General features: G+C 41.1%; 1 long non-coding RNA gene across 3 annotated transcripts in view; it reads left to right on the top strand.

Moving 5' to 3' along the window:
* Positions 1-24,392, top strand: part of LOC123377394 — a 185,057-nt gene that overhangs the window by 21,754 nt on the left and 138,911 nt on the right. For all 3 annotated transcript variants that reach the window (XR_006582195.1, XR_006582194.1, XR_006582196.1), the window contains exon 3: positions 7,491-7,588. This is a non-coding gene — a long non-coding RNA (uncharacterized LOC123377394). The remainder of the gene's footprint in view (positions 1-7,490; positions 7,589-24,392) is intronic.

Genomic DNA, 24,392 nt, shown 5'->3' with positions numbered 1-24,392 from the left:
GGCAGATTTTTACTTAGGAGGAGATTATAAGGCAGCTACTATATTTAGAATTACAAAATGAACCATTGTTGCAGGAGCAACAAGTTTTGGGAATACATCATCTAATAATTCCCATAATACTGTACCCTGGCTCCAATTGAAGTCAGTGGCAAAATTCCAGTTGATTCCAGCGGGAGCAGGATAAGATCCTTTGTTAATTAGCTACCTGTATATACTATATCAGGTGACCAGGAGATTTATTGTCTCAGCACATCTCTAAGAAGCCCCTGCTTCAGATTTAAAGTCTGGAAGTGAAATAGAACTGTGCTTCCCTACTAGATCCTCCTGGGAAGGGGGACAGTGGTACTATACCTATCCCTGAGGTGAATGGTTCCACTAGCGCAGCCATTCTAGCACAGCATTCTGTGGGTGCAGGGGTTGTAAACTTCAAAATCTGTCTTGGAATTTGGGAACCTGTTCTGATTAACCAGATTAAGTTATACCAACATGGGGTCTCTTGGTCACATTGCATCAAAATCTCAATTTTCTGCTACTGTGTGTACTGATGCCCACAGTGGAGTTCCTACTTGAGTCTTCAAATTTAATTTTGAATGTTATTCGTGGAATAGAGTTCGTTTCAGTCTAAAGTATTTAAACATCAGCAAATAAAACAGTGTTACCTGTCTTTTCTGTTAGGTCTGTTTGTCAGAACATCTAACAGCTTTTAAGATCAGAATATTTATTTAAAAAATTGGAAAGCAGTAAAATTTTAAGGACACAGCTAAAGATTAATGAATTATAAGGGTTTTTTCATTTTGATGAATAAATATCTCAGCTTACAGCATATTTGGCATTCCAGTCTTGTGATCAAATGGAATCCAGATCAGATTTCGTTTAACTGGTGTTAAAAGAACAATACGAACAGTTTCAGATATTTTTCATAGAGATCAGTAACATGTTCATTTTCACATGTAAATATTCCAAGTTAATATTGATTTAAAGTATATTGAAGCTATACTTACGAGCTAAGAAAATCAATTCTTTCTGGTAGATTTTATAGATTTTACGAATTCCTCAGTTTGGGAGCAATGTGTTATGATGGAAGATCTCACCGATTCACTGCAGGATAATTTCTGATTCTGTGTGTTACTCCCTGATGCTAATTATTCTTTTAATTTCTTTGCACCATAAGTACTAACTTCATTCTGTTCTATGAATTGTTATCAGTTATTATTCATATTTTCCACAAGTTGATTTGATTACTTTCATTCCTCAGAGTTTGTAAGTAAAAATAATGGTCAGGCTAGTTTGTTTGTTTGTTTTTAAATTAATATAGGATGTCATCAGAGCAAAAAGAAAATTTTGACTAGTCTCTGTTAACTAGTCAGGTACTTTAAATAACCTAGGGCCTGATCTTGCAAACCTTTACATATACCTGAGTAAATCATTGAAGTCAATGGTTTGCACAACTGAGTTCCTAGATTCTAGGCCCTTGCATAACTTTTGGAGCATAATAAGTTTAGATGGCATGTGGAAGAGAAGTGTTGTATACTTTAAATGTCAGAGGATAGTAGGATAGTGGTGGCATAATTATAATTTTTAAAGAATCTTTAGAAATTGCCTTTAATTGTTCTTCTGAAGGAACTGACCTAATCATTTGGTGGGAATGTGTTTGCTGTACAACTGTGGCTTGCAGAAAATCTACTTGGTCACAAATGTAAGACATCCAGGTTCAAAGGTAACCCTGTATGTGTTTCTCTAATATTTTACTTGTACACACAATACGTTTTCTTCCCCTTTTTACTTGATAAGCATGTAAGAATTACAACTAGATAAACAGAGTTTTGTGGGAACTGCTATATATTTAGGTACTGGGTATTTTTCTGGCAATTCTACTGCTACTATCTCCTATAGGATACAGGTTAGTCATCTTTGCTTTTTAATGGAAAATATATGGCATAATATTTATTTGCAGTATCTGGTACATTTCTGCAAGCACACCTGATAGAGAATTTGGTGTATATTTTTGTACCTGATAGAGAATTTGGTGTATATTTTTGTTCCAATCTGATGCCTATAAACAGAAAAGCTTCCAGTACCTGCCTTCTTGTGAGCTTCTGACATAGTTAATATATATACCTCTCAAGATACCATTCAGATATTACAGAAGTGAGGGAATTTGCTTTTATTGGGGTTTCTGTACTAACAGGCACTAGATAGAATTGGAAAAATATAAACCTAGATTCCTGATCACATAGGGCCCAATTTTTCCACTCTTACTCATGTAGGACTTGTATAAGTAGTCCCACTGGAGTCAATAAAATCAAATACATCAGTGGGATTGGGAGACTATTAAACAAGACTAAGAATAGTAGAATTAGGCCCATAATAGATGTTTATGGCACTCTTAATTTTTTTAATAATGGAATGGTTTCCATGGTATTTGATTTCTTAAAGACATTTTTCAAAGGATGGGTAAGATTTGCAGGCCACCAGCACTATTAAGATAGGATTTACAAAAACATTTAAAAATCTAATTTCAGTATAGATATATTCTAAGCCAATCAAGCTATAAATCTGTGGATGCATAGTTCAGGTTTCTGTGCCAGAGCAAATTGTGAGCTGGACCAGTGATTTCAGAGGGCTATGTGGTCAAGGTTACCTTTATCTAAGCTAGGGTGTAGCAGTTTGAGGGATTTAATACTTGTAAGAATGCAGAGATAAACAGTGGAAATTATCTTGCCTCTCAGAGCAAACTGATGAAACTGTTGGAAATTTAGTTCTGGATGAAATGAAGAATATCACAACATTTTTAAGACCACTACTGATATTTCCAGAATACCTATCTCAAGGCAAGCATACCCATGGGCCTCCAAACTTCTAACACTCAGCAGAGAAACTGGGTGTTTAGTTAATGAGATTGTCTTAAAGTTCTTAAATGATGTTGAAAAGCCAGTAGGTATACTTTACAAAGGTGATGGCATATCAAGCAACATTTTAATGTGTAAGTGGCTAATGATTTTCTCAATTATAAACAAGTCCTTTATGGTTAAGTACTAGCTTCATGAGTTTTGTGAGTTTATAGCATAAAGATATTCTTCTTCAGTCCCTAAGCTTTTGAAAATAATCGTAGGTCACATACACAGAGCTGTCATCCAGAAGAGGAGCTGGGGCCCCATTAGGCAGAAGACAATTGTAAAGAGAGGTCATAACACTCCCTCTCCTACAAAGAGATACCAATTTTATTTCAGACAGAAGTACCTCAGTCTTCCTCTCCTGGTGTTCGGTATGAATCTGATTAAATCTGCACCAGACTAGCAGATAGGATACAGAATAACAGTATCACTTTGCACCAAACACCAGCAGGAGCAGAATAAAGAAAGTGAGTGTAGTGTAGATGTGAAAATATACACAGCTGCAGATACAAAAGCATCATAGTTAGACCCTCAGCTTCGTCCTGAAGGAGGACCCCACTGTAATGTCCGTAGCGAATCTGAACTGTGCAATGCACAGTTACAGGACGGTAGATGGGCATGTCTCATCTCCCCATGCTACAACTGGACCAAATGGCATCATAATGTCAGTGAAGACAGCAGAAAGCAAAGAGCAACAGCTGCATCAGAAGCACAAGTTTGGGTTGGTGCCAACTCTGAGGATATGATGCTATGGCCAGTGGGCAAGGCTTCTTGCACTTATAGGGCCAGATAATTTGCACTTTTGGGGACAAATGTCTTTTCTCTTCTTTCATGATAGTACAACCCTGCTGCTGCCACTGCTAGTGATCCTAACCCTCTTCATCTTGTGAGAAATGCCTTTGATACCACAACAGAATTCTTAAGGTGAAATTCTGTACATTACAAGGTGACTCTTGACGGGTTTGATCCAAAGCCCTCTGAAGTCAATGGGAGCCTTTCTATTCACTTCAGTGGGCTTTCGATCAAGAATGGCATTGTGGGGGTCCAGGTTTATTGTTTCTCAATGATTTCAGACACAATCTGATCAGTTCACAAGTAAAAAGGGCACTTGTGCATCATCACCAGCAGACATTGCCAATTAATTCACACCAAAGCCAATTAATTCACACCAAAGCCATCAGTCACATTAATTAAACAGGGCTCTGAGGAGTATTTCAGCAAGTCTGTACCTCAATTTCACTATGAAGAATTATTCAGTTTGAAATTGTCTTTACTGGTCATCAACACACACACATTGAACAAGAGTGGTAGCACTGGAGGGAGAAATGATCTGTCAAAAATACACATTTGGGTCCCATACATGAGAATAGTCATAACATAGATACAATCGACATAGCATGGCTTCATCTTCAGAACCTACCCCTCTGCAGTGGCAGACCACATTATGCTATTGCAAAGAAACAGCAGTCTTTCTTGGACAAATTGAGTAGGAAAAGCAAGAAATCTACCGCTTCCCCTTCTGCTTGAAAGGAGTTTTGTTTCCTCATGAAATAATTTCAGGTACAGTGTGAAATTCATTTTTCACTAACAGTTATATATCTTTCATGAATGTTTGCGAAAAGCATGTAGAAATGTGTTGGGAACACAGCAATTCAAGATTTATCTTTTAATTTGTCAAATCTTTGTGAATATATATTTTCACTGTTTGTGCCACTCTAATAACCAATAATAATAATGTGATGTATAAACTTTTATTAACAATTCTGTTTGTGATGAATGAGTCAGAAAATAATCCTGTGCACTTTAACAGTTCTGTATTGAATTAGAATGACAAAAGACATAAAAGGCAATTTTTAAATAAAGCCCAGCTTAGTTAGAAAAAGCAGGTATAATTCTGAATACACACACAGGGTGCAGATCTGCTGAATAAGAAAGTGCAATCTTTACATGGTCAGTCAGGGAATCAGAAGCAACATATGTTAATAAAGATACTGAATAATCTTAAAAACCTTATAAATTTAAGCCTCAACCCTGTATTAGCCTCATCAAAACTGTATTGAACAGTTGGGAACCATTTAAATAGCTACTAAAAGGTGTCAGTGCAATTAGAAGACCCAATCCTGAAGTCCTTACTCAGGCAAAACTCCCACATAAATCTGTTCTGAAAATGAGATTGCAAGCAGTTTTTGGCCCTTCCTGCCGCCCCTCCCCCAAATACCATACATTCATATCCCTCTACAATTGTTTTACAGTGTCTTGTGTCCATAAAGTATAGGTTCTTATTATCTTCTTTCATTAAAATGCTGGTCAAGTGCAGGATCTGTTGGGGATTTGATTTAAATGTGATTCTCTGACAAGTCTTGATTAGAACGTGTGGAAATATTAAGAGATTTTTCATTTACTCTCAAATTGAGACAAATACATCAATGAAAATCCTGTTTAGAACAAACTGGACCCCTGCCAAAATACTTAAACATAATGTGTAGTAACAGATGTTGGAATTTCAATTAAGACAATGGATACTTGTTGCATACTGCATACTATGGCATTGTCCTGTTGTGTTTTCTTTTTGGAAGGAGATGATACAGAGATTAAATATCATTCTGAACACTGACCTAGGTTGTAGACTCAAAATAGTTGTGATTTGAATAGTCTTCCTGATATTAGACAAAGCACAGGAAATGTTCATATTAAAATCTAGTAAGGATTGCTACATGATTGAAGGCTAACTGTTGGAGAAATGCCAGGAAAAATTTAGGTCCATATTCCAGTTGTAGTGAATGTGTCAGATCCTTAAAGCTAGGGTACACTAGTTTGGAAGGTCCTGCAAATTTTGAGTGGGTCAGTTACTGTATTATCGATAAAGTTAGGGATTTTAAAATCATCTTCACTTTCTTGACATGTAGCGTTAAACATGAGGAAAACTTGCTGTCTGTATATGTGGATTATTTCTCTCTGGATGATTGTATCTCACAGCTGTTTATTCCCCTCCATTTTTTGTCTCCCCTCTTTTCATCTTTTTAAAATTCAATACAAAATTTAAATCACATAAGTTAAAACATTGTAAAGAAAAAGAAAGTTTCAGAATAAATTCTCCTGAAAATGGATACAAAGTACTTTTTGTGCAGATGTATGCTTGTATGAACCTATTATTGGTCAGCACAGATGTGGCCTCTATTTTTTTATTGGTTTTCTTTTTCACTTTTTATATAATATTTGCAAATTGAAAAAAACATATCTTCTGCGTTATTCAGGTAATGAGTAGACTGGGTTTAATTATTTAAAAGTCTGAGTGTTGTGGAGTTCCCTACTCAGACAATGGTATTTATCTTTATTGGCAGTTACTCATACATTAATATACACTGTTAAAGTGACTTATCTGTAATGTACATTATGACTAATTTAGTTCATAAGCAGTTTCATTGTGATCTCACTGGGACAGGAATTTTGGCTTGTTTTCAACATTGTCATATTGCATAATTTTTAGATGACATAATCATACTAAGAGGAGATTGGCTGAAATAAGAAAAAGAAGTATTTCCTGAACTGCCTGTTCTTTCAGCAATGGAACTTACTACTTGAATTATTACAACTGTAGAAAAGCAATACAATTTCTGTTGATTTTTTTCTCTTGGTCTGGCAATAAGGATCTCAAGACATCTGAGTATGAGTCGGACACTGTCTAGATCAAAGGTGCTCTGACCACTTTAATTATTTAGGATGTTTAGCCATCTAATTCGTTCATGGCTGAAATTTTTCTTATGACATCGTGCCAGTAGTTAAAGACAGAGGTGATTAGTTGAATGATATTGTTATCCATTATTTATGCAGCATTGTAAATTTGTACAGCCCTGTAAAATGGATCAAAGAAAGTAACTGAATGTGGGCCTGAACAAATCCCCATGCCTGAACACCATTAAACTCTGGTAAAGTTTGGATCCTGTTCTGAACTTTGAGACTTTGTCCAACAAGAGATAGCATCCTCTAGCCCACAGATCTTACAGTCTAAAGATACATGTGGATACAATAGAGTGCAAAACAATACAAAACAAATTCAGAATGAAGTGTGGTCATAGCTGATTTTTTCTGAAGGAATGGGTGAAGGTTCTTTAGAGGACATCAGTAGTCAGAATGTGGATGGCCCTTTTGCAGCTGCAATGTATAGGGGATACATTTGCAATCCCTGTTCTGCCTTCATCCTAGGGTGCTAGCCAAGAAGATGAGGGGGCCATGGTCTTGCTAACCTCACTAGCTGCAGAAGGTACAGCATGAATTTCCCTCTAAGGGGTGGCATATTGGACATACTCCCCATCCATACTAGAGAGCTGAAGGTGATATCATGCCTTACCAAATCATCCTGCTTTCCAGAGATCCTGCTGGTACAACTCTGCACTGTTCCTAGGATGAGACAATAATTAAGTGCCAAAATCTGGTCCTAAGTTGGAAGTTGTTACAATCATAAGGGCCTTCATGAGTGAAAGTGTGAATGACATTTGAGACGTTTCTGCTGTGACATCTACAGGAAGTCAGTCTGCCAATGGTGACTAAGTTTTATAAGAATCCGGAATACCTGATTTGTTTAATAAAACTTTTCAGATGATTTGGAACCATCAAGCTGTGGAATAGCTAGCCTCCGTATCTAGCTGAAGGATTCTAATGGAGCCTACTGGAATATCTGCTGGGCTGCAGTGCTGGTAAGTGAATATTTAAATTTTACAAATGTGAAAACAGACACAAATTTCAAATTATTTGCTCAAAGTCACACAGCAAATCACTGGCTAAAACAAAGGCCTGGTCTACACTAGGAATTTATTTTGGTATAGCTGTGTCTCCCATGGGTGTGAAAAATCCACACCCCTGAGAGATGTACCTATACCAACCTAACCCTCGGTGTACGCCAGCGCTAGGTAGGGTTGCCAGGACAACCTGGAGTCTCTAGGAATTAAAGATTAATCTTTAATTAAAGATTATGTCATGTGATGAAATCTCCAGGAATTCGTCCAACCAAAGCTGGCAACCCTAGCGCTAGGTGGATGGAAAAATTCTCCCATCAACCTTGCTACCACCTCTGGGGGAGGTGGGTTATCTATGCCAACAGGAGAACCCCTCCCGTTGGCTTAGGTAGAATCTACACTGAAGCATTACAGCAGTGCAGTGTTACACCACTGCAGTGTTTTAAGTGTAAACATACCCAGAGTTAGAACATCAGAATTCCTGGTCCCCTGACTGGTACTCTAACCACTAGATAATGCATTTTGTAATGTATATGACATAAGTACATATAGCATGTACAGTATATGTGGATTATATAATGCATGCTGGCCAAATTTAATGCGTCTGTCAAAAGGCATATATAAAATGTGCAGGCACTTCCATACTGTACAGGATATGGGTAAAAGGAGACTTTTGGCACAGAGTTACTAAAAGGTTCTTGAGAGTTTGTCAGAGAGATCATGGAAGGAACAGAAGGTGGGGGAGGAGTAATGACCTCCCACAAAGAAAGGGGAGATGCTTCCCTCCTTGTTCTAATTTCCTCCTGGACCTCTCCTTGTATCATACCTTTCCACTTCACCTTTGCTTTGCAGCAGAGCCCTCACCCCTTCCCACACCACAACCGCCTGCCCCAGCTCAGAGCCCCCTCCCACATTCCGAACCCCTTGGCCACAGTCTAGAGCCCCCTCCTGCACCCCAAACCTCTCATCGCTGGCCCCACTCTAGAGCCCACACCCCCAGCTTAAGCCCTCACCCCCTCCCACACCCCAACCCACTGCTCCAGCCCTGTGAAAATAAGTGAGTGAGCCAAGGGTGTGGGAGAGTGAGCGATGGAGGGAGGGGGCCTCAGAGAAGGGGTGGGGCCTCAGGGCAGGGCAAGGGTGTTCAGTTTTCTGCAGTCAGAAAGTTGGCAACTCTATGATCAATGTTTCACCATTGACTTCAGTGGAGCTACACCATTTTACACCAGCTGAAGATCTGGACTTTAGCCTCTTGTGCAGAGGACTTCAAAGTTTAGGCCAAACTCTGCTCTCACTTACACTGCTGCAACTCTAAAGAAGTCAGTGGGGTTGTATTGGTGTTACTGAAAGCATTATTTGAATCTGGGGTTTTACTTTTGCTAATGTTCACAAAGCCAAGCTGAGCGCAATGAAAATTAGCTAAGCAACATAGGAACCTGCAGGAATGTGGCTTATAATGTCTTCTGAAAAATTCAAAGGGATGGGTATATATGATCCTTTACCTCATAGAATGCACAGCCCTGTGTGAAGTAGTTCCTTCCATAATTTATATGGAGTTACAAATAGATGAGAACCCTATAACTATTTTTGCTTTTTTAAAATGTCAGACTTAATACCTTTCAGATTTGTCTTTGTTAAAGGAAATATTGAAATGAAAATCACACCAGCACAACCCATAATTAATATTGACCGTAGCCCCAATTGGATTAGTTCCACTCTGCAATAGTTACTGGCACTAGTCCATTGATTTATAAACTAAAAAAACCCTGTGACAAAGCATTTGATGGTGGGATCCTGATTGCAGGCCAAATTGTGCTTGCTTTACTCCTGCAGTTAATCCTATGAGCATCATTAGGAATACTCCCATGATTAAGGAGAGCAGGATTTGACTCCACATATGGGCAGGTATAGGGGACAGTGATAATAGCTTGAAAAAGCTTGTGTCATTTTTCCACAGGTGAGAGAGATCCTGTTTTACAAGCTCAGGTATCACAGCTCTGACAAATGAGTAATCTTGAAATAACTTGTCTTTGTCCCCCTCCCTTTTATCCTTGAGGGAAAGAGCTTCAGTAACACCCTTGAGGCCACTGAGTTTAAAGGCAGGTAAAACAGTTTTTCAGATACTAATTTTCACTGATATTAAACTGGAAAAAAGGAACCAAATAATATTTTTCTCTCCATCTGCTTTGTGATTGTTCTCTGTTTTGTTTTAAATGATTAGTACCGGTAGATTGTACAGCCCTCTTTAAAAAAAAAAAACAAAAAACCAGCTATAGTTTTTTCCAGAAACAAGAGTTTGGTTCCAAGTTCATAAATATAATACAGCTCAAATTCTGTTCTTAGTTACACGGGCATAATCTGGAGCAGCTATACTGTCTTCAGAGAGTTTATGCTGATTTACATCTGTGTAACAAAATATAATTAATTGCTACAAGAATACACTTTAGGAAATTACTAGTAGTCCTCAGTGGTGTATATGAGGGCTATTTGATTTGCATACCTACTGTTCGGGGTTTTTTTTGTATTTACATTTTTCCACTTGTTTTTTTTACTACATCCCAGTAAATGTAATGAGATTTGAAGCCATATCCTCATCAAATGCAGATCAGCATAGCTCCATTGAAGCCAATGAAGCTACACTGACTTACAACAGCTGAAAATCTAGTCACTGATCTTTTCAACATCAAAGAAAATATTATGAAAATACCCTCAGTACTACCAATACTCATGTTTTGTCCTTATCAATGGCTGCCTGACACTTTTAAAAAGGACTGCCAAAAAATAAACCATATACCGACATACTTAGCTTTACCCAAATACTATACTGCTATTTTTGGCTTTAGTCATGCTTCTGAATCTGAATTCACAGCCCTAATAAAGTCTGAGAACACTGTAAGGGAGCGTAGGCCAAGTCTGACAGTCCTTATTTAGGCAAAGCTTCCATTGAAAAAAGACCCAGGATTTGTACCTGCAGTAATGCTATTGTAAGCAATAATGTTTTGGACTATTTTGCTGAATGCTGTAGTATGTTTTTATCAAGGAAGGTTCGTTCTACATTTTTTCCACTTTCACTGTCAGCACAGTTTTTCCAAATCCGTTCTTGGTGTGTCATCCTCTCCATGTGACAGGAAATGTGACTGTTGCATTGGTAGGTGTCTAATTATCCTCTCATTTGCTGCAAATAATGTCAGCCTTCTTGTTTGTACATCTCAGATGATACTCATGTTTTGTACCACTGGAATCAAACATGTTTTTAATTTTCTGTGCCCTTGTGGTTTGAATCAGAAAAAGGGCTAAATAATCCAAGCCACTTCTTGTTCCCACCGTGCATGCACCTGTAGGGAAATAAAGGAACAGCTTTAATTAAATGCATATTTATATATACTCAGAGAACTTCACTCGCATGCAACTTTCTGGGATGTAAAGAAGAGGCTCCACATCAGTCATTTATCTACAGTTGCTGAATTCTCCCTTCTTCGGGATGTTAACTTCATCAGCTTACAATCAAAAGATAGGTAAGGATAAGGAGGACTTAGTACCCAATCCTGGGTTCTCATTCATGCTATCCCCATTGACTTCAATGGGACTACTTGTGAATAAATGCTTAATCAGTATAGCTCTTTAGCCACTACACCACATTGCCTTTCAAAGCAGAGACTGAGATTATTAAAATTAGAAAAAATTAAAAATTGGTTAGACTCAGTGGCCCAAATCCTGAAGGCCTTACTTAGACAAAACTTCCATTGAAGCCACTGGGAATTTCTCTGAATAAAGACGTCAGAATTTGCCCCCATTATGAATAAGGTCTGCAGTATTTACATCAGGAAGGATAACATTATAAAGCTATCAATCCACTTACTTCAGCGCATCAATTGATCATCAGCTAGGGGAGGGGCAGGCAAACTTTTTGGCCTGAGGGCCACATCGGGTTTTGGAAAGTGTATGGAGGGCCGGTTAGGGAAGGCTGTGCCTCCCCAAACAGCCAGGCATGGCCCGGCCCCTACCCCTTATCCCCCCCTGCTTCTTGTCCCTTGACACCCACCCTGGGATTCCTGCCCCATCCAACCCTCCCCTGATAGCCCCCTCTCCCTCTGGAACCCTTCCCCCTCCATCTCCCCTTCTCCCTGTCCCCTGACTGCCCCCGGAACCCCCGCCCCTGACTGTCCCCCATCACCCCATCCAACCCCTCTTCTCATTCCTGACTGCCATCCCCCGGACTCCTGCCTCATCCAACCACCCCTTCTCACCGTCCCCTGACCACCCCTGGAACCCTTGACTGCCCCCAACTGCCCCATCCAACCCCACCTCCTTCCTGACGACCCCCCTGGGACCCTTTCCCCCATTCAACCCCCCTTTTCCCTGCCCTCTGACTGCCGCAACCCCTATCCACACCCTCGCCACCTGACCACCACCCCGAACTCCCTTGCCTTCTATCCACCCCCCCAATCCCCACCCCCTGCCTGGAACACAGGTGGCTGGCAGTGCTACAGCCGCACTGCCAAGAGCAGCAGGACAGGCTGGTCTCTGCAGCTGCGCTGCCCCAGGAGCTAGCAGCCCCACCAGCCAGAGTGCTGCGCCAATGGCGGGGCGAGCTGAGCTGCAGGAGAGGGGGAACAGCAGGGGCGGGGCTGGGGGCTAGCCTCCTGGGGCAGGAGCTCAGGGCAGGAGGATCCCACGGGCCATAGTTTGCCCACCTCTGAGCTAGGGTCAGAAGGAATTTCTCTTACACGGTTAGATGCATTAAAGGGTTTTCTAATGCCTTTCAGTCAAACATCCAGAGCTGACTAATGTCAGAGACTAGATATTGAACTAGATGGAATGTTGGTCTGATCCAGTATTGCATTTCCTGTGTTCACACCCCACTCCTGACAAAAAATAAAAGTTACTGGGCATTTAGAACTCTTATGTTAGAAAGACCGTTAGCAAGAAGTGAAAGAAAAAATTGGTTATTCAGACAAATCTAAGGACTGGTCTACGCACAGTTGTTGTACCAGTATAACTATATCCCAGTTATATAAAGTAGTACAACCCCCTAGGGTAGATATACCAGTATAAAGTGGGTGCTTCTATCAGTGTAGCTTATTTCTGTAAATTTATTGAAATAATCTATACCAGTATAAGCACCCTTCTTCCAGTGTATCTGCATACACAATAAGGGATTACACTGATTTAACAACATTGGTTTCTGAAGTGATATAGTTAGATTAGTACAAAATCTGGGTGATCAGCCCTAAGATAAAGCAGCAAAAGCTGTTGCAGCAAGGATATAAATGTGACACACACTCACGTGTCTGAAGTACCTGACATTTGCAGACCTTACGGGAATGTGGTTGGAGCACATTTTCTGCTGGTGCTTGTTCCTCAGACAAGGAGGTTTTCTGGCAATCACTGACTGTTTATGTGAAAATGAGTCTTGGAAAGAGAAACAATCAAATTGGCATTTCTAGTTAAAGGCACAACAATGAAATATGCTCTCTTTAAAAGATTTCCCCCAACCACTTGGAGTTCAAATGGTGGTACGGCTTGACAGCAGCCAGTACCAGGCTGACTTATTTATTATTTGTTTCACGTGATGTTCAAAATAAAAGACAGATATAAGACATCACTTTTTCTAAACAGAAGTTGTGCAACTGAATGGCTACTGAATCTCTGGTCATAGTAGCATTATAACTATACCATGAAACATTATAACTTTATTATTATACAAATAATCTCTGAAAAATTCCTGAGACTATTTCTTTGGCAAAGTGGTCTGGTGGGTGAAGCATGGGGCTGAGAATCAGGAGATGAGTTCTAATCTGGAGCATAATACTTGAAAGTATTGCTGGGGGAATATTATGCTCCAATACTTCTGTTAGTCTATAAGGTGCCACAGGACTCTTTGTCGCTTTTTACAGATCCAGACTAACATGGCTACCCCTCTGATACTTAGCAGTTGATTTAGTAGCTCAGAGCGAGAGAGGTACATTATATACATTTCCTGTCTTTTACATAAACTCGGGTCAAGGCCATTCAAAGCTTTGTAAACATTGACCAGTGCTTTGAATTTCACTTGGAAATGGAGGAGCAGTCAGTAGAGGGTATGAATCAAAAGATGTAATGAGTCAGATTCTGTGATGCACCTCTGGGAGGCGAAGCACAGACGGCACAGCCCAAGTGGTGGGGGCAAAGGTGACTTTACATCACCCTTTGGATTCTGAGCTGCTAAGGGCAAAAATAGCCCTAGTCATAAGCTAGAGCAGCTCCTGTCTGCTCTGACTTGCAGCAGCCTATCCTAGGCTGCCTAAGGGTTGCAGTGCACCCAAAATCTCTGTAGTGCTCAGTACTACAGCTATGCCCCTACCTGTTGCAAGTCCTCTCCCCAGCAAACCCCTCCACTGGGACTTGTGAAGAGGGAGGCATGGGGTTAATTATGGTAGCTCTAAACTGTGTTTGCGTCAGAGGAATTCTCCCTCAGCCCACTGCAGCATATTGACAGCAGGGCTGCCCAGAGGATTCAGGGGGCCTGGAGCAAAGCAATTTCAGAGGCCTCTTCCATAAAAAAAATTGCAATACTATACAATACTATATTCTTGTGGGGGCCACTGCAGGGCCCGGCGCAAATTGCCCCACTTTAGTATAGACTATGTACATACTCCACAAACTGAGCATTTGAGCTTGTTCCAGAATCTGGGATGAGCCTATGTTGTGAAAACTGAAATGCTTGAAATAGCACATGCATGTGAATGGACACAGGGTGTTAAAATTAAATTAACCCAGGGGTTCTCAAACTGGGGGTTGGGACCCCTCAGGGGGTCACGAGGTTATTACTGGGGGTCTTGAGCTGTCAGCCTCCACCTCAAACCCCGCTTTGCCTCCAGCATTTATAATAGTGTTAAATATATAAAAAAGTGTTTTTAATTATTAAGGGGGGGGAGTGTCGCACTCAGAGGTTTGCTATGTGAAAGGGGTCACTAGTATAAAAGTTTGAGAACCACTGAATTAACCCCTCTGGAGCCTCAGGGAATGTAGGGGAGGGGGGGTCTCCCTTGGTAGGGTTGGGAAGGATATTGCTCTTCTCATGTGATCCCTCCCCCAGTGGCTAATCTTAAAGGAAGCTACCCTCCCCTGACATGAATCTTCCTGTGGCACTGAAATTAAATATAGACTATAATTTGGCATTTGAGAAGTGAAAGGGATGGGAGCCCTAATGGAAAAGCTAACAGCTTGGCTCTTCTGCAAGCCTCAAACTGCTGAATGAGCTTTAGGGTAGGGAAGGCTGTGCCTCCCAAACAGCCTGGCCCTGCCCCCTATCCAACCCCCACCCACTTCCTGCCCCTTGACTGCCCCCCCCCAGAATCCCTGACCCGTCCTGCTCCTTGTCCCCTCACCGTCCCCCAGAGACCCCACCCCAAACCACCACCCTGGGACCCCACCCCTGCTCCCTGTCCCCTATCTACCCCCCCCGCTGAGTCCTGACAGACCCCTGGAATGCCCACGATCCAACCCCCCGATTCCCTGACCACCCTCCCAACCTTTGCCCCCTCCCTGTGCCCTGACTGTCACTGGGACTTCCTGCCCCTTAGCCAGCCAACCGCCCCGGCCCTGGCCCCTTACCCCCGGCTCCCCCCTCACCCGGAGCCCCAGCACATCCAGCAGCCTCGCTCGACAGCTGCAGCGTGGCTCCAGCGGGGCCCCTGAGCTCCGCCCTGCTCAGAGCCGCGTGGTCAGGGGGCGGGGCTGCGAGCTCCGGGCCGAGCGGAGGGAGCTGAGCTCAGCCTGGAGCTCGCAGCCCTGCCCCCTCACCACGTGCCTCTGAGCGAGGTGGAGCTCAGGGACCCCACCAGAGCCACGGTGCAGCGCTGTCCAGGGATGCGCTGAGGCTCCGGGAGAGGGGCGGAGGTGGGGTCGGGTCCAGCTGGGGCCAGAGAGGGAGCCTTGGACATTCTTATGGGGGCCTCTGCGGAGCCTGGGACCTGGGGCAAATTGCCCCACTTCCCCCCGCCGGCGGACCTGATTGACAGCTGTATATGCTTCCAGAGTGGAGCATAAGGGCTGCAGTGGGGAACAGATTCTGTCCCAGTAGGCTCTCAATGATCTGCCCCCACTCAGAAAGTGGGCCATCCCTTAGCCAAAGTTTCTGTATGGACCTCAATGTTTAGCCCCAAGTGAAGTGTGTTGCAGCAAGCTAGCTTACTGGATGACCCTGACAAGCTCTGCATCTGAGAGGAAACAATATAATTTGTCCATGACAACTTTTTAGGAGTAATTCCGATTCTTTGTGTAAACAGACTTAAAATACATACAGTATTTGTTTAACAGACCAGGATTGTTCTTTTATAATTGTTACAGTGTACTGGGTAGAAATAAACACTTCCAAAAATTGCCTAGTTTTGCTTATGAAAGTGTAATTGTCCCTTCAAAATAGTTCTAGTTTCTTAGACATATCCCATTTTGTAAAGTGCCTGATGTACATATTCCCTGTACCAGGACAGATTTTGCACTTTATAATCTTCATTCAAATCTTTATTTTGTTTTCAATTTTACTGGTGAATTTATTGCACTGATTTGATACAGCCACAGCGCGTATTCTTATTATTCATATAGCTGTCCAGGATTTGAAGACGGATATTTACATGGACTGGACATTTACATAGATAAGAATATTCAGTTACAATAGTAAGGATTTATAAAAATAACTCAGAATTTTGGAAGGGGGTCAGATGTTTCAGGACAAAAGCTAACAGGGGTCAGGAAGAAGCATTTCTTGTGTGCAGGTTATTGCGTAGCTGCCTTCTGCAGGATTTCTTGCACCTTCATTTGATGTAGCTAGTACTGGCCACAGGATACTGAGTTTGATGGACTACTGTTCTGATCCATAATAGCAATCCTGTGTTCCCATGCAGACAGACAACGTTGAAATTTGGTCCACTAAACTCTGCTATTCAGTCCTCACTTAAGAAGAGACTAATAATTTTGCCACATTATGTGGTGGCTTAGAAATGTGGAGACGCTGTCTCCACATTCTGTCTTCTGATCTGAAGGAATGTGAACTCATTGACCCCGTACATATGGGTAAATTGGCAGATAATCTGTTATTCAGATGATTTTGGAATAATACATTCTATTTAGCATTTACAGTATATTATGCTTGTCATTTGGAGAGCTCAGTGTAGTTTAGCAAAGTGAGTAAAATAGGGATAATAATTACAAGTGGGAAACTGAGTGAATTTTTATTTTGTACAAAATGAAATCTTTAGATTATTTGGCTAAATGCAGCCACCGAAATTTTCCTGTACAGGAATTGGCAGCAAGTGTTGCTGCAAAATGCTACTGCAGCATTAAAAATAAAAGGAGAGAAGATCTTGGATTAGAGTAATCCTGACACTAAAGAAGTCTCCCAACAGTGGACCAGATCACCCCCTCTCATAGACAAACCAACTGGAGGGGGCCAGAAATTTAGGAACCTCATAGAGTTTTCTTCAAAGGATCCCCTGGATGGAAAGGCATTGTGGGCCATGGAGGGAGTGATGCCTTACAAACTCATGGATCCCCAGGGGATTTACAGGGAACATTCTCTTAGGTCCCTGAGAGAATAGCTACCCGGCATGGATGGTTGTTCTCTATATGGCTCTAATGGATGCCCCTTCTCCTGTTGCACCACCATTCCCGTAGGAGCCATACAGCTATTGCTGAGTTGACTGTTCTGTATCAGCCACAGAATGAGTTTACACTGCTCTAAACAGCATTAATCCCTGATGTTATTTCCACATAGTAATCTGGCAGGTCTGCAGGGAATAGTGCCATGTGTTTGTAATTGCATGCTCTGTCTTCTCCCACCACAGCTCCACCCCCAAACTCTAATTCTGTATACTCCCAGTCCCAAAGAGACATTTGTGGCATCTCAAGGGAAATAAGGATAGTGTCTTAAGAGCACCATCCCCTCTTTCTATATGGGCTGAGGAATATCCACCTGCAGAGGATCTGTATGTCCAGTACATGAAGGGGATAATCTATCCACACTGTTTAGTTACAGCAACACACAACAGCACTGAGATCTTGGTACTAATCTGCAGTCTCATAGCCTTGTTCTTACTCACAAATATAGACTTGAAGTGTTTTGAGATACCTGATGATGAATTCTTCCTAAGTAGGGAATTCTCTGCCTGCAGAAATTTGCCAGAGGTGGCTCTGCTGTCTCCTGCCCAGCCTCACCCTCATGCCCAGCATAGGAGTATAGGGATGGAGGAGTATATTGGGGTTCTCCAGGGACAGGATGGAGGAAGGGATGGGGTTCGGTAGTAACAGAATTCCTCTACACCCTTTCCTCCATTGGTGTAACACCAGTGTCGTAAGTCAGAGCTTCTCCCTTGCAGCTCTAACTTATGCCAAGGCTGGATAGCTTAGGACTAAGGAGCTGCAACTGGATTCCTGGCAGCCCCTATTCTCCATTGTGCTGGACCAGAGCTTGGTTGGAATGGAGAATCTGCCCTAATGGGTCTTGTCCAAGCTTGATGATATGATCCCATTGAACATTTTTTTCCAGTTGAAACAATATCTTAATTTAAATTTTCTTTAAATAATAACTTCCTTCCTCTGGTGGGTTTGAATGCAAACCTTTGCTGGCAAATAAATAACTGAAAGTACAGTGCATGTACAATCATTGCTAAATTGTAATAATTTATTAGTGTTATTCCAGCTATAATGAAAATAATTATTTTATACAGTATGTAGGATGCAGCTGCACTGGGAGGAAGGGAGGAGTTCTTTCTGTTATTGTAATAAAGCTACCATATTTCCATAAGGACCAATCTATGAGCTTCATATGTATCCCATTGATTTCAGTAACATAGGGACCAGGCCCTATTTGAAACATGAAATTTTCATGTATAAGAAAAAACACCAAGAAGGACAGTGCAGTAGGTATCTTGGTAAAAGTTTGCTCCATCAGGAATACAATATATTATCTCATCCTAAATCTAAGCCATTTTATTTTCCAGGTATCTTTAAGGCAATTGCAAAATATACTGAGAATATTATAAGAAAGCATTATTGGGTCTACCCTATTGCACACCCCAATGTCTTGAAAGGTGCTTTCATGTATTTACAGTATATAATTAGCTTTAATTTGATGTCAGAAGTTTTAATGGGATTCACGGTCCAAATCTGTAATCATCAGCAGCTGTAATGTGAGAAAAAAATATTTGTAGCTTTTGTATTTGACATTTTTAAGTGCCTGTCGGCTGATGTCCAATATTGAGACAAATAAAGTTAGCTTGCAAGCTACTGTGGAAAAATCACTAAAGATAACACAGCTTGAGAAAATTCTAAACATTTGAAATAAATAAACTCTGCATTTTCTAAGTGTTTTAGCTAGGTCTGATAATTAGTAACATACATTTCTACAGTATGCACCAAAATGCATATATATATAGTACAATGCATAAATAAAATGATAGTTACATGCAAAAATAGTAGTTCTGCCTTAAGAATGAAGAGCACAGTGCATGATCTCATTTCCCACATTCACATCAGTAATTTATTGTTTTCTGTGATGATACCTACGGGAATCAGGAGTTGTGGAATCAGGTCCAAGTTTTGTTTGCTTCTTATAGCAAAGCTCCCTCTGGGTGGGGCAAGCATAAAGGCTCTTTATTTCTTCAGAACATGTGGCTTTACCCTCTGTAACTTTGCTAGTTGGTGATTCCAATACCTGACTATTCCTACAGGAGTGCTTGCACAGCTGTTAGCTGGCTCATGCTGCCCCGTGCTGCTATCCCAAGGAGTGAGAGCAAACCAAGAAGTTTCCAGATTTAATACTGTAATTATTCTGAACCCCCAAAATTTGAAGGGAAATATGTGTAAGCGCCTCTCTCTTAAAAAGGGAGACCTAGAAGGAAAAATAAGAGTTCTGGCCCTGTTTACACTGAAGTAACTTGAAATGTATAAAACAGAATTAACTAGGAAATATGACAAAAATTAACACTTTAATTAATATACTCTATTCAGCTCTCTGAATCCAGTGGAGCTAATAAGTGTAGAGAGGGACAGATCAATTCCTGCTGTTGTCTCATGTAGATTCCCACAGGTTAGAAATATGAAAAATATACATATTTAGATGTCTGCATGAAAGTCTCTGAGGTGCCAGAAGTACTCCTATTTTTAGTTCTCTGCATCTAAGCACGTGACATGTCTGAGTTACAACCTCCTTTAAGAGATACATCATAAATACAATATAAGAACTAGTCCATTTACTACATCTAATTACAAAGAAGAGTAAATCTCTAAAACAGTACATAATACATCCCTAAATTAAACATAATATAAAGGAATGATTATCAATCAGACAGTAAGGTGTCATCAGGGTTGTGAGTTCAATCCTTGAGCGGGCCATTTAGGGATCTGGGGCAAAAATCCACCAGGGATGGTACTTGGTCCTGCTTGTGAAATCAGGGGGCTGGACTTGATGACCTTTCAAGGTCCCTTCCAGTTCTATGAGATAGGTATATCTCCATACCTTGACTGTCTGTAGATGAAGAGAAGGAAAAAATCAGCTTGATCATTAGAAGTCAAAGATTCACAGTTTTATATTCTATTACGTTTTTTTAAAAATAGATGAATTAACCAAAATTAAATTTACTCTTAAAATAACCAGAGTTTGGGATGTTTTTCTTGTTTTTAAATCATAGAGCCTTTCCTAGAACAGATTTTAAATGCTGATTCCTCAAGTTTTCAAATGGTAGTGCGGATTCATTCAATCCCACATTACACCAGATCTGGCTACTGCTGGGTAGTATCATTAAAATGATACCTGTCTCCCACTGAGGCACATCAGTCCCATTCACTGACTACAGTTAATGAAACTCTCTCAGATATTTTTAAAAATTATTTTTTTAAAGTGAATATTCATGCAGCTATTTAAGGTATGGCTATTCAACAGAGCTGTCCTTTAATAAGAAAGCACAACACTTATTATGAGACATATATCACAGAGCATACAGGATAATTATAACATCTAACCATGTCAACATTAAACTGCTTGGTATTAATATTAGAACTGATTCAATGCTAACAGTTGAATTAGTATACATATTTTCATACTATGGGCCAAGTTGTGCATAATGGAGCATAATAGCCCAATCCTGTGAGTTGCTGTGAGTCGTTGGCACCCACTGAATTCAGCAGAGGTGCTTAGGGCTTTCAGCACCTTGCAGGAGTTTTCAGCACCTTGGAAGATCAAACCCTCAAAGGGGGATGCTCTGAGGGAGGTACTCTGAAGCCCACCAGGGCTGAGCAAGGAATCCTCTACAACAAAAAATGCTGCAGAGCATTCAAACCGAGGGAAATGGCCCATATTTGGCAACTGTGGGATATTTGCCTTCATTGCTAAGAAAAGGCATGTTCTTACCCTAGGGTAACTAGTGCACATTATCTACCCTGCTGTAAAATCATAGTGGAGACAACGCACTTTAGTATTACCGTGAGATAAATTAGGCAATGTCAACCATGGGCAGAAGGAATAATGGTGACCTTGCCTGGTCTATCTTGTGTTGAAATGAATGTGCCTTGTCTGCACTATGTTTTTATAGCGGGATAGCTAACCCATGTTGTTGGTTTTTTGCAGTGAAGACAAAGCCGGAGATTAGCAAAAATGGGCCACTGCGTTCCTCCTGCATGGCATCTGGATCCCACTGTTTCACTGTGTGCAAACTCACTGGCCATATCTCCAACAGAACTACCAGTTCCTCCCTCCTCATGGCAGTACCAAGGTCCACAGAGCAGTATAGAGTGCCACGGCATGCCCCACTCCCATACTCAGTACAAGCATATTTCCATTGTACATGTGCCTGGTATTGCTTGCTTCACAAGGCCCTTAGGATGGGGGCCCACAGAAGTATAATGGGTGGGTGGGTCTGGTTGGTCTAGTCACCATGTTTAATATTTCACATGCCTTGATAATGAAGCATTGTAACTCTTGAGCCTGCTAGCATTCACTGATAAACCGGTTATGCAAAAGAGCTCTCCAGAGTAGTAACTCAGCAAAATGATTTCACATCTGTGAGAAATGAGTCAAGGGTGTGGAATGACTTATAGGGAACTGAGTGAATAACCTAGACTTTGTTTTCAGAAAGACAAAGGAAAAGCAAGCAACATTTTAGCATTTGGCATATTTCTGGGGACACGTTCACAATGGTAGGAATTGCGTTCTGCGTATTGGTAGTAGCAAAAATATCAGAAACAAGAGTCCTTTTATATGAAAATAGATAGGTCACTTCCAATACACCACAGGCACAGATTTGCAGAGCTTGATATAATAAAACAGCTCTGACTGGTGCTGTGTGAAATAAACTTTACGGTGAAAATTGATGAGTAGAAAGGCTTAGGCAGGTGCCAGTCATGATGTAGAGGTCCCTCTGGCCACAGCAGGAAGCAGAAAGAAAACGTATCTCATAGTGAAAAAGCCCTTCTTAATCAAAATAATACTGTAAAAGATCAACAAAAGCTTCACACCCTAAAGGAGGCATAGGCTAGGTTCAGTTCCAAAGAGACAAAAATTCCTTCCACTTCTCTAGTCCATTCCTTAGTCCTTTCCTTTACCTCAGGAAGGTCTGGAGAGTGTCTCCCATTCATCAGAGTTGCAAACTGTTTGTATATACGAAACCAAAGGGAAAAATCCAGTGAGCAGATCTTCAGGCTTTCCCTTATGTCATATAAACCCCATTGCTCCTACCCTATCTTCCAGGCAGGCTTTAATTCTTAGACCCTTGGGACCCAGTTCTTTCTAGGCATGACAGCATGAGATCCTCCCTCTACCAGCACAACCAGCCATTGATTCCTGCTTTCTCCTTTTTATTTCCAGTCCCCTTCCTGATCATTTCTTCTAGATGGAATATTTCTGGTAGGTGTTGCAGGGTGGAGCTGATTGCAGCCACTGTCTATAGGTCAGACCATAAATACCTTCCTGCCCTGGTCCAGTGTAGGATTTGCACTCCATCGCAGAGCTGTCAAAACATTCCCACTGGTCATTCAGTTTCAATGCATGACAACGCTTTAAACTGCCCTGGCAAGTTTTGTTGTTCATTATGATTTTTTCCCTTACAGCAGGACATTTCTCACTTTGTCTTCAAAGTATAGACCCTCATCTTGTATGGTACTGAATGCCCACACCTCCCACTGAAAGAACTCTGCAGGATTAGATTGTAACTAGTGAGGTGCACATATAGGAAGGTGACTGGAAGAAAATTCAGTGGAATATTTTACCCACCAAGAGCATTGATGGGTGCACTTTCTCCTCCACCACTGGAATTTCTCCCTTCTCTTCTCAGCGTTTCCTTTCTTGGATTAAATATTTTACAGAGGTTTTGAGGCTTGTTTGCTTTTGCAGTCTTAAGTAAGTACAGTAAGTAATGTATTAAGCCTGCTATTAATTAGTCTAATTAATATGAAAAACAAACTGGGTCTGAGAGGAGTTGCCAGCTAAACCTTATAAATAAATAAAGAACTTAATTTAGCAACAGACAAGTTAGAATCAAGCATATAAAAATAGATGCAAAAATTATGAGTAAAACAGAAACATCAGAGGGTGAAAGGAGAAATGTGTGCAGACGAGACCTAGTGTTTGAGTAACAGTCAAGATTTTAGAAAATCTTTTTATTGTGCGATATGGTAGCAAGCAGTGAGATTTGTGTTTTGAAGTAGTGATGGATTAACAACTTCCTTTGTCCTTACAGCGCTGCAGCAGCAAAGCTGCACCACTGCAGCTGCGCTGCTGTAGCGCTTAGTGAAGAGAGGAGGTAGTTATGTTGATAGGAGACACTCTCCATTTGACATAGTGCTGTTAACACTGGGAGTTTGGTCAGGACTTCCCACACCCCTGAGCAATGTCGTTATACTGACATAAGTTTGTAGGATAGACTAGGGCCAAGTCTCAGAATGTTGCTGACCACCCTACCTCCAGTCTTCTCCATGCAAAGCAGGGGGTTGAAAAAAATTCAGATCTCAAATGAACCAAAGATAAGGGGTGTTCAGATCAGAATTTTTATTTGATCCGCCCTAGAAAAAGAGGTTAGTTGCCAAATTTGGTCCATATCCAGATACAGATTCCAAACATCCTTGAACTTCTGAGATGTTCTGATGTGGGGTTTTGGTTTGGCTCAGTGCTAGTAAATACTCTGTTGGTTAGAAGGAGATTCTTGGTGGTGTGGTTGGTTGGGAAAGGCTGAGGGGAAGGGGGGTTGAAGATCATGAGCATTTTCGGAGGAAATAAAGTTTACTAAGGAATGAAGGAAATAGCAGAGAGAGGCCTGATAGGCTGAATTGGCCTTGGAGAAGTTCTGGAGTGGAAAGGAGACCACAGAGAAAAGAGACTCATGGAGATCTTTACTTAAGGAAGTGGATGAGATCTCCATGACACTTCAGAGAGATCAAAGGTTTGTAGCTACTGATGCTGACAGACTCTTTTGAGCAAGGTATAAAATGTTTGTACTGTTTAATGATTAGGCTACATGATTTATGTTGTGCTAAACTGCTGTGGATCTGCTATGGTGGAGACAGGATTACTTGGCTGTTATATATCTCTGCTGTAACTCTATTGAACTCCATAAAGTCAATTTGGTCCTATGTGCATAAACAAGAAAGTGAGTGTAAGCTCTGACAACATAAATACATGAGAAAAAGCATATTACTGAGAGGCATGAGGAATGCAGATTAGCATGCTGGAAGGTTTGGCAAGGACAGAGATATATGTGGGCTGTTTAATGACTATGTTGGAGAAACATCTGTAATA

Source organism: Mauremys mutica, chromosome 9 (assembly GCF_020497125.1).
Source record: "Mauremys mutica isolate MM-2020 ecotype Southern chromosome 9, ASM2049712v1, whole genome shotgun sequence".
NCBI lineage: Eukaryota > Metazoa > Chordata > Testudines > Geoemydidae > Mauremys > Mauremys mutica.
Note: the sequence above shows the minus strand (reverse complement) of the source record. Positions and strands in the feature narration are given on the sequence as shown.